Genomic DNA, 17,554 nt, shown 5'->3' on the forward strand with positions numbered 1-17,554 from the left:
TTATAAAAAATTAAGTAATCGTGTAGGGAAAAAATAAATATGCCGTTTTAATTGCCTATTTGTCTAATTTGTAAAAATCATATTAGAGTTTTCAAAAAGCGTATACAGGGTGAAATTTTTTCTAAGACCAAAACAAAATTATTTTTTAAATCCGGGCCTGATTTTTTCTTGTTTGTATAAATCAGTTGATTGGTGGTAACATAAATTAAATATTTGTTAAAAAAAATTAATTTTGGTAATAAAAGTTAATTTTGTTAAATCTATGGTTCACTTTACCAAACTTTTAATTCATAATCAAATTTTAATTTTTTTTATAAAAAATTAAGCAATCGTGTGCGGAAAAAAATAAATACGGTTTTTTAATTGCCTATTTGTCTAATTTGTAAAATTCATATTAGAGTTTTCAAAAAGCTTATACAGGGTGAAATTTTTTCTAAGACCCAAACGAACTAATTTTTTTAAAGCCGGACCTGATTTTTTTCTAGTTTGAATAAATCAGTTGATTAGGTGGCAATAGTGTAACGATTGACCAAAATAAGGGACACATCGATCTGACCGTTCAAAAATTATGACGAATAAAAATTTCTGTCAAAATGCGAAACTCGCCCTGTATATTATTAAACAATGGGAGCAGACACTTTTTAATGGTCATTTGTTATTCCCCATAGGGGCCCCTATACGAGGTAGGAGTATGTACAGTTCCTCATGACTCACCCTGTATCTTTGTCGTAAATTCCGGTCAACTTTGACCGGTTGTATCTCAGGAACCACTCGTAATAATTATTTTTTTCTTTTAAAAGAAGCGTCCTGCCGCTGTTTTTCGAATACCGTTTTTGCAATTTAGTTTAGCTTAATATTTCCCGAGATATTCTATTTGTTTTTAAACCAAAAAATTGTTTATAATTTTAAAATATTGCTGAGGCCGCTTAAACAGTCCAATTTCAGTTCTGTAAAGTACATTAGATAGGTATAGTGCCTTTTTATGAAAAAATCAGAGTTATTCTTATGCACCATAATTATTGTCGTTATTATAGAGACCGTAAATTTTTAATTAACAATTCAATTGTTGCTAAACTGTTTACTCAATTTCCATCGGCTTCTGGAATTATAATCTATACAAAAAAGTCTTTTACATTACCAAGTTATTTAATTATTGATTTACAATTACTTATCTAAAATTTTATTTGAAAATTAAAGATTTTGTTGGAAAACCCGCTTTTTCCGGGGAAAGTTTTCGTCAAAGTGAATCGGGAAAACACGTCCCTATGCAGAATTTAATTGTGGTGAATTTTTATTTGGGTATTTTTGGTGTAAAATTAAAATCTTTGGAGTTACAGAGCATGAATTGAAAAAAACACGATTTTCAGGCGCCATTTTGTTTATAAAAAAAGTAGCACACTATCTGCGGACTTTGCATACCTATATTATTAATACATACAATAATAAGATTCGACTCCAGCAATAAAATTGCTGGTAAACAACTTTTCCCAAAAATGGCCTATTCTACGATAATCAGCCCAGACTATGAGTAAAATAACCAACATATTGAACAATTGTTGACAGGTCATTGTAATTACCCAATCAGAGCCCGTATCACGTTTGAGCTGCGCCCAGGACCAAGACTTTGGATGAATTCGCGCACATATAAATTTACTCCCAACGCGCCTAAAGAAGTATAACTTCAATAATTTTAATTTTGTTTTTTAGTTTAGTTTCTAGGGTTAAGGTCAAGAGTATCCGCTCTTTTTAGACTTCTACTCTGTAGGGGTGTCAGTAGATTGGTGACCAATATGTTTGGGCCATCCTACAATCTGTTGTAATACTTGATCCACAGAGAAATAATTTCTTTTTGACGGTTTAGACATGGAGATTCCTATGTATAATATTGTTGGATATGTACCAAGGAGCTTTGCAGATTTGCCTTAGAACTTTTGACAAAAAGTGCTGAATCTTGTGTAGGTTTGTTTCGCTAACAGTTCCCTAGATTTGGATGTCATACGTTCATATGAGTTTAAGTACACATTTGTAGGTCTGTTGCCTAGACCTAGACTTAAGTTTGATTTTTGATTAATTAATCCGTATATCATTCTGTGTGAGTCCCAGTTGCAGTTGTTGGTTCCAAATATGCTTATGCTATGTTAGGCGGCTGTCTAGGTAAATTCCCAAGTATTAGAGTCTCTTTTTGTTGGCAGTGGAGTGTTGTTAAATATTACAGCTGGATTTATCACCTTCCTTAGTGTAAACGTAATGTGTGTTGACTTAGAGCTATTAACTTAACTCTAAACAGTTTGAACCGTGTTCAAGTCTATTTCGATGAATTTCTAGTATCTGAGATGCTGAGAGAATTTAATTGAATAAATTAAAAAAACGAAAGCTGCCGGAGTAGACAATATCCTTGCTGAGTTTATCAAAGCAGACATCTAAAGATCCACCTGTCTCTATACTCTACATAATTTTAAATAAAATTTGGAGAACTGAAGAGCTACCCAGAAAATGGACGCAAGGCTTAATTGTAAAAATTCCCAAGAAGAGCGACACATCCAAATGTGAAAATTGGAGACCGATCACCCTACTATGCATAACAAGCAAAATATTGACCCGAATCATGCTTGAAAGAATGAATAAGGAATTTGATAAAGTTATAAGAGAAAACCAAGCCGGATTCCGGGCACGAAGATCCTTAGTCTGGGCTGATTATCGGAGAATAGGCCATTTTTGGGAAAAGTTATTTAACAGAAATTTTATTGCTGGAATCGAATTATAAGATCCTATATATTAATAATATAGGTATGCAAAGTCCTCAGATAGTGTGCTACTTTTTTTATAAACAAAATGGCGCACGAAAATCGTGTTTTTTTCAATTATTGCTCTATAACTCCGAAGATTTTAACTTTACAACGAAAACACTCAAATAAAAATTCACCGTGATTAAATTCTGCATAGAGACGTGCTTTTCCCGATTTGCTCCGACGAAAATTTTCTTTGGAAAATGCGGCTTTTCGCAACAAAATTTTTAATTTTCAAATAAAGTTTTAAATAAGTAATTATCTACCAATAATTAAATAATTTGGTGACTTAAAAGCCTTCTTGGTTTGGATTATAGTTCCAGAAGCTGGTGAAAATTGAACGAACATTTTAGCCACAATTCAACTGTAAATTAATAATTTACGGTCGAAATAATAACCAAAATAATTATGATAAACTGATCAAACTTTGAAATTTTATAAAGATGAGATGCCTATTTAACATTTTCTTGACAAAATATAAATTTTTAATTTTTTTGCATAATCTTTAAATGTTTTTAAAAAAATAGTTATAAACAAACTAACGTTTCTCAGAAATTTTTTATTATATTATAATTTTAAAAAATAACTAAAATGCGCATTTCATATATCTTGAAAATGAATGCTTTAAAACTTTTTTGCAGCCATTTGTAAAAAAGTTATGAAACAGCAAAGTAAACATACGAATACTACGGCGTTTATAATTTTTTTTAATTCTTTCAAAGCGTAGAAGTGAGTTTAAAGTACAAGCTAATTATTTACAAAAAAATATCGATTATAAGTTTAATGGTTATATTTTAATTAAAGATTATAAATATATTTTTTTTGTAATTTACACGCGCGAAAGTAGAATAATACAGTACTGTAGCTAAAATTTTCACTCGGAGCGACGACCGGCGGCCGCGCGACGTACACTTTTAATAAATAATGTATGTTGCATGTCAGTCGCTTCGAGTGAACATTTTAGCTCCGACTCTGTATCAGGCCTACTTTTGCGCTAAAAATTACAAAAAAAAGTATTTCTAATCTTTGATTAAAATATAACCATTGCACTAATTTTTGACATTCTTTGTGAGTAATTAGATTGTACCATAGACTCACTATTAAGCTTTGAAACAATTAAAACAAATTATAAACAACGGAGCAATCGTATATTTATTTTGCTGTTTCATAACTTTTTTGCAAATGGTTGGAAAATTTTTTAAAGCATTCATTTTCAAGACCTATGAAATACGCATTTTAAGTATGTTTTAAAATTAGAATATAATAAACAATTTCTGCGAAATGTTAATTTGTTTATAACATTTTTTCATCGACATCAACATCGACAAAATATTAAATAGGCAACACACCTTTATAATCTTTCTAAGTTTGATCAATGTCTCATGATGATTTTGGTTGTTATTGCGACTGTAAATTGTTAATTAACAATTGAATTGTTGCTAAAATATTCGCTTCATTTTCACCGGCTTCTGAATTTATAATCTATACCAAGAAAGCTTTTATTTCACTAAGCTATATAATTATTAATAAATAATTACTGGCCCAAAAAAATTATTTGAAAATTCGAGATTTTGTTTTGAAAACCCACATTTTTCGAGGAAAATTTTCATCAGAGCAAATCGGAAAAAGCATGCCTCTATGTAGAATTAAATTGGGGTGAATTTTTATTTGAGTGTTTTTGGTGTAAAGTTAAAATCTTCGGAGTTATAGAGCAATAATTGAAAAAAATATGATTTGTCGGCGCCATTCTGTTTATAAAAAAGTAGCACACTATCTGCGGACTTTGCATACCTCTATTAATAATATACAGGGTCTTATAATTCGATTCCAGCAATGAAATTGCTGGTAAATAACCTTTCTTTGTACTTTACTAATTAGACCAGCGTATTATAACTATTTTTTTTTCAAAATTTAAAGATTATGCAAAAAAAGAAAAATTTATTTTTTGTCGATAAAATATTAAATAAGCATCTCATCTTTATAATCTTTATAAGTTTTATCAATGTATCATGATTATTTTGGTTTTTATTGCGATCATAAATTGTTAATTAACAATTGAATTGTTGCTAAAATATTCGTTTAATTTTCACCGGTTTCTGGAATTACAATCTATACCAAGAAAGCTTTGATGTCACTAAATTAATTAATTAGTGGTTAATAATGACTTACTTAAAACTTTATTTGAAAATTAGAGTTTTTTTTAGGAAAACCCGCATTTTCCGAGGAAAATTTTCGTCGAAGAAAATCGTGAAAAACATATCTCTATGCAGAATTTAATTGCGGTGAATTTTTATTTGAGTGTTTTTGTTGTAAAGTGAAAATCTTCGGAGTTATAGAGCAATAATTGAAAAAAATACGATTTGTCGGCGCCATTTTGTTTATAAAAAAAGTAGCACACTATCTGCGGACTTTGCATACCTCTATTATTAATATGGAGGATCTTATAATTCGATTCCAGCAATAAAATTGCTGGTAAATAACTTTTTCATGAATTATGCTAATTAGCCCAGAGTACGTGCATTGTCCACATTCATACGATGAGAACGATTATAGAACAATCATTAGAGTGGGAGAATAAGCTGTATGTGAACTATATATACTTTGAGAAAGCGTTTGACCCTATAGAACGCAATGCCTTATGGAAATGACTAGAGAAATATGGAATGTTTTTCAAGTGTATCAGAATTATAAAACTGTTCTACGAAAGGCCACAGCATGCATAATCCACGAAGAAAAGTTAACAGAACAAATAGATGTTTGTAATATTTGTACAGTAGTAAGGCAAGGATTGACCAAAATAAGGGACACATCGATCTGACCGTTCAAAAATTATGACGAATAAAAATTTCTGTCAAAATGCGAAACTCGCCCTGTATATTATTAAACAATGGGAGCAGACACTTTTTAATGGTCATTTGTTATTCCCCATAGGGGTCCCTATACGAGGTAGGAGTATGTACAGTTCCTCATGACTCACCCTGTATCTTTGTCGTAAATTCCGGTCAACTTTGATACAATCTATACCAAGAAAGCTTTGATGTCACTAAATTAATTAATTAGTGGTTAATAATTACTTACTTAAAACTTTATTTGAAAATTAGAGTTTTTTTTAGGAAAACCCGCATTTTCCGAGGAAAATTTTCGTCGGAGCAAATCGTGAAAAACATATCTCTATGCAGAATTTAATTGCGGTGAATTTTTATTTGAGTGTTTTTGTTTTAAAGTGAAAATCTTCGGAGTTATAGAGCAATAATTGAAAAAAATACGATTTGTCGGCGCCATTTTGTTTATAAAAAAAGTAGCACACTATCTGCGGACTTTGCATACCTCTATTATTAATATGGAGGATCTTATAATTCGATTCCAGCAATAAAATTGCTGGTAAATAACTTTTTCATGAATTATGCTAATTAGCCCAGAGTACCTGCATTGTCCACATTCATACGATGAGAACGATTATAGAACAATCATTAGAGTGGGAGAATAAGCTGTATGTGAACTATATATACTTTGAGAAAGCGTTTGACCGTATAGATCGCAATGCCTTATGGAAATGACTAGAGAAATATGGAATGTTTTTCAAGTGTATCAGAATTATAAAACTGTTCTACGAAAGGCCACAGCATGCATAATCCACGAAGAAAAGTTAACAGAACAAATAGATATTTGTAATATTTGTACAGTAGTAAGGCAAGGCTGTGTGCTCTTTCCGACCTTATTTCTGATAGTAATCGACTGGATCATGTCTAAAGCTACTAGTAATATGATTGGAATCATATGGAATGTTTTTAACCAACTTGAGGACTTGGAATTTGCAGATGATACAAAAAAAACTTTTAACAAAAAAAAGACAACACATGCAACGCAAAACTGAAAATAGCAGAGGCAGGGAAGAAGGTCGGACTTAACAAAAACGTCAGAAAAACTAAGATAATGAAAATAAATCCACCAAGAGAAATGGGAATATCACTGGGAGGCACGGAATTAGAAACGGTAGAGAAATTTGACTCCTTCAGCAGTATTTTGAACAACAAAGGAGGGTTGCAGGAGGACGTAAAACGGAGAATGGGAATAGCTCAAAACGCATTTAATTTGCTAAGGGAAATGTGGTCTTCACGTCAGAAGACAAGTAAAACCAAGATATGTACGATTATTCAACAGCAACGTGAAGACTGTGCTACTATACGGAGCAGAAACTTGGAAAGTGCCAAGAAAATGCATCGGACAGATGCAAGTGTTCATAAATAAATGCCTAAGAAAGAATATTAACATTTACTGGCCAAACCGAATATCAAATCAAGAGTTATGGACAAGAACTAATCAGGAACCTATATCTAAAACAATATGCAAAAGGAAATGGAGTAGGATGGGGCACACACTAAGGAGACCTGACACAGATATAGCGAGGCAAGCCCTAGACTACACACCAAATGGAAAGAGAAGACCAAGTAGACCCGTAGAAACGTGTAAAAGGAGTGTCGAGAAAATAATTAATGCTATTAGGAAAACTTGGGCAGAAATAAAGATCAGTGAAAAGGATAGGACACAATGAAGGCAGACAGTTGACGCCCTATGCTCCGCGGAATGGGACGTTTCATCGCCGCCGGTTCATCGCCGCCGGTTCATCGCCAGTCCATTTCATCGCCGCGCCGTCCGTTTCATCGCTGTCCGTTTCATCGCCAGTTAGTCAATTGATTTTGTATTATGGAAGATGACACGACACGACGCGACGTTAAATTCAGTTGAAAACTTTAAAAAATATTATTATATTAATTTACTGTTATATTTCTACTTCCCCTAAATTTGATACTAAGTAGTATTAAATTTGTAGTGTTAAATGGCCTTGTAGAAATATATATGTTCAAATTTATGTAGTGTCAGGTTAGGTTAGGTCATTTCCTAGAATTCCTAATATTAAAAATAAATAATAAATCTCACAATAAAACACTGAAAAACGTATGTTTTTCTATACTTCCACAAAATTTATTACAACTATGTTATTACTACAGCTGTTTCGGCAAAGTGCCTTTCTCAAGTGATATATTTGACAATGTGTTTGTCTTTTTAAGTCTTTAACTGAAGAGGTTGAGGAGTGGGGAGCTGTTTGTCTCGAGTTGGTCATTCAGAATTATATCTGTATTTTTCAATTTATTAATTTCCATTGATTCTAAAAGTGATAGCTTAAGGCCTTTATTTTGAATATGTAGAATTTGAAACTCTTCATTGAAAGAATGATTATGATCTAGAAGGTGAAGTGCGTATGTAGAAGTGTCTGTTCTTCTATTGTTAAAAGCCCTTTTGTGTTCTGCTATCCGTTTGTCCAAGGTTCTGCCAGTTTGACCGATGTAAGTTTTCAGATAGTCACCACAAGTTAGTTTGTACACACCACTCTGTAGTTGCTTTCTCTTTCGGCTTTTATTGTTCTTAATATAGTTGCTTAAGTTGTTGTTAGTTCTGAAAGCTGGTGTTATTCCTTTCTTTTTTATGTATCTGGCTATTTTTGTTGTTATCTTGCCAGTATATGTGAGAGAGCAGAAGGTACTGGGTTCTTCCTGTGGTGGTGGATACACTAATTTTAGGGCTTTCTTATGGAGTTTTTGGTTTAAAATTTTGTTAACTGTTTGTTCGTTATAGCCATTGTTTACTGCTATTTGTCTAATGATATTTAGTTCTGTCTCGAAGTTATTTTTTGTCATAGGAATTTCTGTCAGTCTATGTATCATGCTATGGTAAGCTGCTAATTTGTGTTGTGTAGGATGGGATGATGAATTGTGTATAGTTGTGTCAGTATGGCTAGGTTTATGATATACGGAGAACTCATGTTTGTTGTGTAGTCTGGTAATCGTTACATCTACAAAGTTTATGGAATTATTCTGTTCTGTAGACAAATAGCAGTAAACAATGGCTATAACGAACAAACAGTTAACAACATTTTAAACCAAAAACTCCATAAGAAAGCCTTGAAATTAGTGTATCCACCACCACAGAAAGAACCCAGTACCTTCTGCTCTCTCACATATACTGGCAAAATAACAACAAAAATAGACAGATACATAAAAAAGAAAGGAATAACACCAGCTTTCAGAACTAACAACAACTTAAGCAAACATATTAAAAACAATAAAAGCCGAAAGAGAAAGCAACTACAGAGTGGTGTGTACAAACTAACTTGTGGTGACTGTCCGAAAACTTACATCGGTCAAACTGGCAGAACTTTTGACAAACGGATAGCAGAACACAAAAGGGCTTTCAACAATAGAAAAACAGACACTTCTACATATGCACTTCACCTTCTAGATCATAACCATTCTTTCAATGAAGAGTTTCAAATTCTACATATTCAAAATAAAGGCCTCAAGCTATCACTTTAAGGATCAATGGAAATTAATAAATTGAAAAATACAGATATAATTCTGAATGACCAACTCGAGACAAACAGCTCCCCACTCCTCAACCTCTTCAGTTAAAGACTTAAAAAGGCAAACACATTGTAAAATATATCACTTGAGAAAGGCACTTTGCCGAAACAGCTGTAGTAATAACATAGTTGTAATAAATTTTGTGGAAGTATAGAAAAACAAACGTTTTTCAGTGTTTTATTGTGAGATAAAATGAACTTCCATCAAGTAACGGTCGAATCCATCAATTATTATAAATAATAAATGTAACTGTGGAAAATTGGTCGGAAATTTGGAAATATATCAGTTAGCGATTAATTAACTGGCGATGAATCGGCTGGCGATGAATCGGCCGGCAATGAACTGGCGGCGATGAAACGTCCTAGACCGATGCTCCGCATGGAGTGAAGAGGGATAAGTAAGTAAATAAGAGAGGCTAGGATCAGATTTTCATGGTAGATTATTAGGACAGTGTCATCAGCATATGTAGCAATTATTGTACATTTCTGTAGTTCGTATGTCTACATACTGTACGCCCTAAACAGCAGGTATAGTGTAAATCCAAGAACACTTCTTGGTAGTGCGCTGGATTAGATGGGATGTTAACTAGTGAGAGCCCCTCCAAGTTTTATCAGATGGAGTGGCAACGTGGCATTAGATAGAAAACAAAGTGTTTTAATTTTCGCCTGCATTTTACCCGATTTTCGCGTGGTGCAGCGAACATTGAATGCTGAGTGAGTGAAAAAGGTAAGGTATAAACTGTGCCCTACCTAATGCAAGAATAATATAAGTAAAAACGGTAAAAAATAGTATAAAATACTAAACGGACAAATAAAAGTGAGGTTAACAGCTAACAGATAAGCTTATAAACACTGGCGAACGCTGGTCAAATTTCAAGCGGTGTTGCCGGATTTAAAAAAAATAGAAACACCTGCCGAAAAACAAAAGCAATTTTGGTGCGTGGATAATTGGGCATACCTCCTCGTGGTTGAAACGGGTGTGCCCAGTTAACGCTACGTACAAAATGGCTGAGAACGAGTATAGTGTGGACGAAAAGACAAGAAAAAGAGGAGATGAATCAAAAGATGAGGCAGACGATAGCAGAAGTAAAAAAGTACATCGGTCGCCTGGGAATGATAGGCAACTAGAAAAAATATTGGAGAGCCTAAATATTATCACAATGGAAATAAGGGAACTAAGAGAAGAGCAAAAAGAGTACAGAGCGGAAATGAAGGAACTCAGACAAGAAAATGAAAAGCTGAAACAGGAAAACAGAGAAACCCAACAAAAAGTGGAAGAATTGGAAAATAAAATAGACAGAATGGAAAAGGACAAAAGACGAAATAATATAATACTGCAGGGAGTAGATATGGATACCTACGATCAAAACATAACAAAAGATAACGTCCAAGATTTTTTATGCAATGCACTAAAAGTTGAGACAAAAATAAAAAGCGCAAGAAAAATTGGAAGTAAATCCTGCTTGATTGAGCTCGAAAATGCAACGGACAAAGAAGAAATTATGAAAAATAAAGGCAAATTGAGAGACATAAAGGGAAAAGAAATATATATTAATGACGACATGGACAAAAATGAACGGATGATACAGGGTAAAATCAGAACGAAGGCAAAAGAGGCTAAATTGGAAGGAAAAAACGTCAAGGTAGGATTTCAAAAAATAAAAATAAATGAGGAGGTATGGACATGGAATAAACATCAGCAACAACTCTTAAAAATAGAAAACCAAAACAGAAACCAAAAAAACTAAACGACGTAAATGAAACGGTAGCAACAACGGCAATGGACAAGGAGACGATTGGGATTAAAAACAAGAAAATGAAAACTAATTTGGGAACATGGAACGTAAGAGGCACTTATGAAACGGGAAAACTTAAAGAATTAATTAGAGAAACAAAAAGATATGAAATAGATATATTAGCTTTACAAGAAACAAAACAATTAGACACAGAAATAGTAGAAATAGATGATATAGTATTTTTTAAAAGTGGGGGGAATAACAGATTGCTAGGAACAGGCTTTATCATACAGAAAAGATGGAAAACCAGAGTGATGAATTTCAAGCCGATATCAGATAGAATGTGCACAATCAGGTTAAAAGGGAATCAACGAAACATAAGCATAATAAATGTACATGCACCAATAGAAGACGCCACCGAAGAAGACAAAGATGCATACTATGAGCAACTAGAGAGAGAATATGACAGATTACCAGCATTTGATATCAAAATAGTAATGGGAGACTGCAATGCTAAAGTGGGAAAAGAGGATATATATGAAAATATAACAGGAAAATACAGTAAACACGATGTATCAAATGATAATGGTCAACGAATTATAGGTTTTGCCACAGAAAGACAAATGGTAATAAAAAGCACATACCAACGCAGAAAAGATATACATAAAGGAACGTGGATTTCCCCTGACAAAAGGACAATAAATCAAATAGACCACATATTAATAGAGAAGAAGCACGCCCATAATATAATAAATATAAAAAGTATGAGAGGAGCGGAATGTGACTCAGATCACTTTTTGGTAAGAGAGAGATATAGAATAAATGCTAATATAAAGAAAGACAATCAAAGGGACAAAGAAATCAAAAAACAATTCAACACAGCAATACTAAAAGATAATATGACACAGAAGAAGTACGAACAACAAATAACCAGCAGACTAAACGAAGAACCAGAAACACTAGACCCGGAAGAAAAGTGGGAAAGCATAAAAGAAGCAGTTTTAAACACCAGTAAAGAAATATTAATTAAAGGTAATAGAAAACAAAAAGCAAAAGAATGGTATGATGAGGAATGTCAAAAAATAGCAGAAGAAATTAGAAAAATAAGAATAAAAAACTTAAGAAATAATAGTGACATTAGCACACAAGAATATAGAGAATTGAAGAGAATTATGAAGAGAACATGCAGAAATAAAAAAAGAAAATACAACGAAGAAAAACTCAAAGTGATAGAGGAAAAATTCCAAAAAAAGGAAATAAGATCCTTTTACCAGGAAACAAGAAAAATGGAAAGGGGATATCAGAAACATAACCCATATATGAAAAATGAGGAAGGAATATTAATAAATGAACCCGGGGAAATAATGAGAAATTGGCAAACTTATTTTACACAACTTTTAAACAAAAACGAAGAAGAAAGGGGAACAATCCAGGAAATTGAAGATGACCATATAGTAATAGAAACACCTACGAGGGAAGAAATAGAAAATGAAATAAGAGGGCTAAAAAACAATAAAAGCCCAGGAATAACGGAAATATCGGCGGAAATGATAAAGGCAGGAGGAAAAAGACTACACAAGGAGATACATAGCCTGATAAAAAGTATATGGGAAACAGAAAGAATGCCAGGAGAATGGACCAGGGCAAGGATATGCCCCATACATAAAAAAGGTGATAAAATGAGATGTGAAAATTATAGAGGTATCGCGTTGCTAGAAGTCGTGTACAAAATATTGACAAACATCTTAAGAAAAAAGCTGAATCAATACACGGAAAAGATATTGGGCGAATATCAGGCAGGATTCAGAAGTAATAGGTCGACGACAGACCAAATATTTGCGTTAAAAGAAATCCAAACTACGTGCTACGAACATAAAATAGCAGTATACGTCCTGTTCGTCGACTTTAAACAGGCCTATGATACGGTAAAGCGGCAACAGATGTACGCACTAATGAAAGAAATGGGCATACCAAGTAAAATCGTCAGGATGGTAAAGATGACTATGGATAACTCCACAAACGAAATAGCATGGAAGGGACATAAATCAAATAATTTTGAAACAAAGGAAGGATTAAGACAAGGAGACCCACTATCAACGACTCTTTTTAATGTAATACTGGAAGGAATAATCAGGAAAAGTAAAATAAGCACACAGGAAACGATTTTTAAAAATGGCCACCAATGTATTGCATTCGCAGATGATCTAACATTATTATCGACAAGTAAGAAAGAGCTAACAAAATTAATGAGCAATATAATAAAACAAGCCAAACCTTTTGGTCTTCTCATAAATAAGGAAAAGACAAAATACATGATAATGGGAGAAACAGATAAGGAAAATGAAGACAATTTCACATTGGAGAAAGAAGGAGAAAATGTATGCGCATTTAAAAGAGTTTCAGAATTTACATACCTGGGTGTAAAAGTAGATGAAAAGGGACATGGGGAAGGGGAAATAAAAGCAAGAATAGCAAAAGCAAACAAAAAGTATGGAGCATTGCGTCCATTAATGAAATCCAAAGATGTGTCAAGAAAAACAAAAATAAGAATCTACAAAACAGTTATCAGACCTACAGCTACATATGCATGTGAAACATGGGTGCTTAAAAAATCAGAAATAGACCTTTTAGAAAGATGGGAGAGGAAAATACAACGAGCAATATATGGAGGCGTGAAAATAGACGGTCAATGGAGAAGAAGAAATAATAAGGAACTTGAAGAACTATATAATGAACCAAAAATAACGACGGCAATCAAAGCACAGAGAATCCGATACTTAGGACACATAGAAAGACACATGAAGACTTAAAACAAAGTAATATTGTAAACTGGAAAGAAAAAGCTTTGGACAGAAAACAATGGAAGGAAGTGGTGAAGAAATGTATGGAAAGACTATAATGTTAAGTGTAGTATTAAGTGTTTTATACAAACAAATGTAATATTGTATATATTATAGTAGTATAGGATATAGCATTATATATAAATATGTAATAGTAATTGTAAGGAAAAATTAAATCTTTCAGCCCTAGGCCTTCACGGCCTGTTGAGCTTAATAAATAAATATAAGTTTTCAGATAGTCACCACAAGTTAGTTTGTACACACCACTCTGTAGTTGCTTTCTCTTTCGGCTTTTATTGTTCTTAATATAGTTGCTTAAGTTGTTGTTAGTTCTGAAAGCTGGTGTTATTCCTTTCTTTTTTATGTATCTGGCTATTTTTGTTGTTATCTTGCCAGTATATGTGAGAGAGCAGAAGGTACTGGGTTCTTCCTGTGGTGGTGGATACACTAATTTTAGGGCTTTCTTATGGAGTTTTTGGTTTAAAATTTTGTTAACTGTTTGTTCGTTATAGCCATTGTTTACTGCTATTTGTCTAATGATATTTAGTTCTGTCTCGAAGTTATTTTTTGTCATAGGAATTTCTGTCAGTCTATGTATCATGCTATGGTAAGCTGCTAATTTGTGTTGTGTAGGATGGGATGATGAATTGTGTATAGTTGTGTCAGTATGGCTAGGTTTATGATATACGGAGAACTCATGTTTGTTGTGTAGTCTGGTAATCGTTACATCTAGAAAGTTTATGGAATTATTCTGTTCTGTAGACAAATAGCAGTAAACAATGGCTATAACGAACAAACAGTTAACAACATTTTAAACCAAAAACTCCATAAGAAAGCCTTGAAATTAGTGTATCCACCACCACAGAAAGAACCCAGTACCTTCTGCTCTCTCACATATACTGGCAAAATAACAACAAAAATAGACAGATACATAAAAAAGAAAGGAATAACACCAGCTTTCAGAACTAACAACAACTTAAGCAAACATATTAAAAACAATAAAAGCCGAAAGAGAAAGCAACTACAGAGTGGTGTGTACAAACTAACTTGTGGTGACTGTCCGAAAACTTACATCGGTCAAACTGGCAGAACTTTTGACAAACGGATAGCAGAACACAAAAGGGCTTTCAACAATAGAAAAACAGACACTTCTACATATGCACTTCACCTTCTAGATCATAACCATTCTTTCAATGAAGAGTTTCAAATTCTACATATTCAAAATAAAGGCCTCAAGCTATCACTTTAAGGATCAATGGAAATTAATAAATTGAAAAATACAGATATAATTCTGAATGACCAACTCGAGACAAACAGCTCCCCACTCCTCAACCTCTTCAGTTAAAGACTTAAAAAGGCAAACACATTGTAAAATATATCACTTGAGAAAGGCACTTTGCCGAAACAGCTGTAGTAATAACATAGTTGTAATAAATTTTGTGGAAGTATAGAAAAACAAACGTTTTTCAGTGTTTTATTGTGAGATAAAATGAACTTCCATCAAGTAACGGTCGAATCCATCAATTATTATAAATAATAAATGTAACTGTGGAAAATTGGTCGGAAATTTGGAAATATATCAGTTAGCGATTAATTAACTGGCGATGAATCGGCTGGCGATGAATCGGCCGGCAATGAACTGGCGGCGATCAAACGTCCTAGACCGATGCTCCGCATGGAGTGAAGAGGGATAAGTAAGTAAATAAGAGAGGCTAGGATCAGATTTTCATGGTAGATTATTAGGACAGTGTCATCAGCATATGTAGCAATTATTGTACATTTCTGTAGTTCGTATGTCTACATACTGTACGCCCTAAACAGCAGGTATAGTGTAAATCCAAGAACACTTCTTGGTAGTGCGCTGGATTAGATGGGATGTTAACTAGTGAGAGCCCCTCCAAGTTTTATCTCGAACGATCTGATGGCCAGATATAATTGTAGGAGCTCGCACATTGGATGAGGCAGTTGGTTCTTAAGTTTTGATATTAGACCTTAATTCCAGACCTTATAGAAGGCTTGGTAGACATCAAGGAAGGCGGCTGTACAATATTTCTTGTTCTCAAGAGCAAGTCTTGTGGTTCTGGCTACTTTATGAACTTGTTCGATTGTGTCGTGTTGCTATCGAAAACCAAACAGTTAATATCTCTTATAATAGTGTCTATTCTTTATAGGAGAAGCCTTTCAAACTCTTTGGAGAGTAGAGGCAGTAGGCTAATAAGGCGGTAGGATGAAGTTTGGCTTGAATCTTTGTTAGGTTTATGGATTAGAATGATTTGAGCTACTTTCCATTGGGAGGGGAAGTAGCACAATCTTAGGACATCATTGTATATGAGTAACTGAGCACAATGAGGAATATGTATATGAGTAACTTTAGCATTAAATATGCACATGTATAAGACACCGTACATAAGTGTATTATACATTATCTGATTTTTGTTTGTCAGCTGATGTTTTTGGATCTGATTAATTGCTTATTCCTTTCAAAAGCTTAATTACTCTTCTGGATTCTCTGATGTATTCTGCCTTTGCTTCTTTTTCATATTGTTTCTCCTAGGTATTTAAATTTGGTTACTTCTTCAAATTTATATTTTCCCATTATTATTAGTCCACTTCCAACTTGCCCGTTCACTTTCATGTATTCGACCATATACTTACAATAACAAAAATGTTGTCTATGAAAAATACGATATTGAGACTGAAACGTGAAATAAAGTACATAGTTCAATTTTATTATTTTAATTAATTTTTATTCTGTAGTAACTAAAAAAATAAAATATTGAAAATAGCTTCGGTACAATATTTATAATTTCCGCTTATTCGGAATAAAATATTTCCAATAACGTCACACAAACATTTTAATTTTAAAAGTGCGAAAATATTTGTGGTTTTTCATGTTTAATATCAAAGTTCAGGGAAATAAGCAAACATGTATTCTGTTTGTGACAGTGTCCTGGCCAAGCAAAACGACATTGCTTTGTTGCTTCGAAAATGGTATAATAAATAATAAATTTCAGTTTTATAATCATTCTTAATTACTGTTTAAAATATGAACTTCATTTTATATGGAATGTTGTATAAATGTAGACTTTAATAGTTATTTATGATATAAGTGTTAAAAGTACAATTTTAAGGCACGCATGTGAAAGTTTGCAGAATGAGCGAAGCGAATTCTGCAATTCACATAAGTTAAAATATATGAACAAAGAAAGTTTTTGCTAATAAAAGTGTTATTTCAAAGGATAGAGTATGTGTTTTTATTTTGCAATAAACAAATTTATTTATTTATATCGAAATGTAATAAAAATTAAAATGTATCAATTATTATCAAAGGTCAATGGAATGCCCAATCAGAGCAAACTATCCGCTGTCCTGCGCGTAGCACCAATAATTAATGTTTATTTAAAAAAATCCTGACGCCGTGGTGTTAATCGATTTTAATTTTGCAAAATTGAAAATGAAAGCTACAGTACACTTCTATACGAAAAAAAAAAATTTCAACTTATTATCTGCTTTATTTTCAGTCCTGCAACATTTTGTAAAAATGAATTTTTTTTGCGAAAGCTAGATTGCAAAATTTATTTTGCAAAATCTATTGAACCGATCTTAATGAAATTTACAGTGTTGTTTTAGTGTATCATAAAGTTTTTCTGGGTGAAATATGAAGGTCCTATGTGTAGCATAAATGGTTGAAAAACGTAAAATTCAAATACTTATTTTTGTATGTTTTTTTTTTCGCAATTATTGCTATTTTGCAACAAGGGTGACTTTTTTAAT

This window comes from Diabrotica virgifera, chromosome 9, assembly GCF_917563875.1.
Source record: "Diabrotica virgifera virgifera chromosome 9, PGI_DIABVI_V3a".
NCBI lineage: Eukaryota > Metazoa > Arthropoda > Insecta > Coleoptera > Chrysomelidae > Diabrotica > Diabrotica virgifera.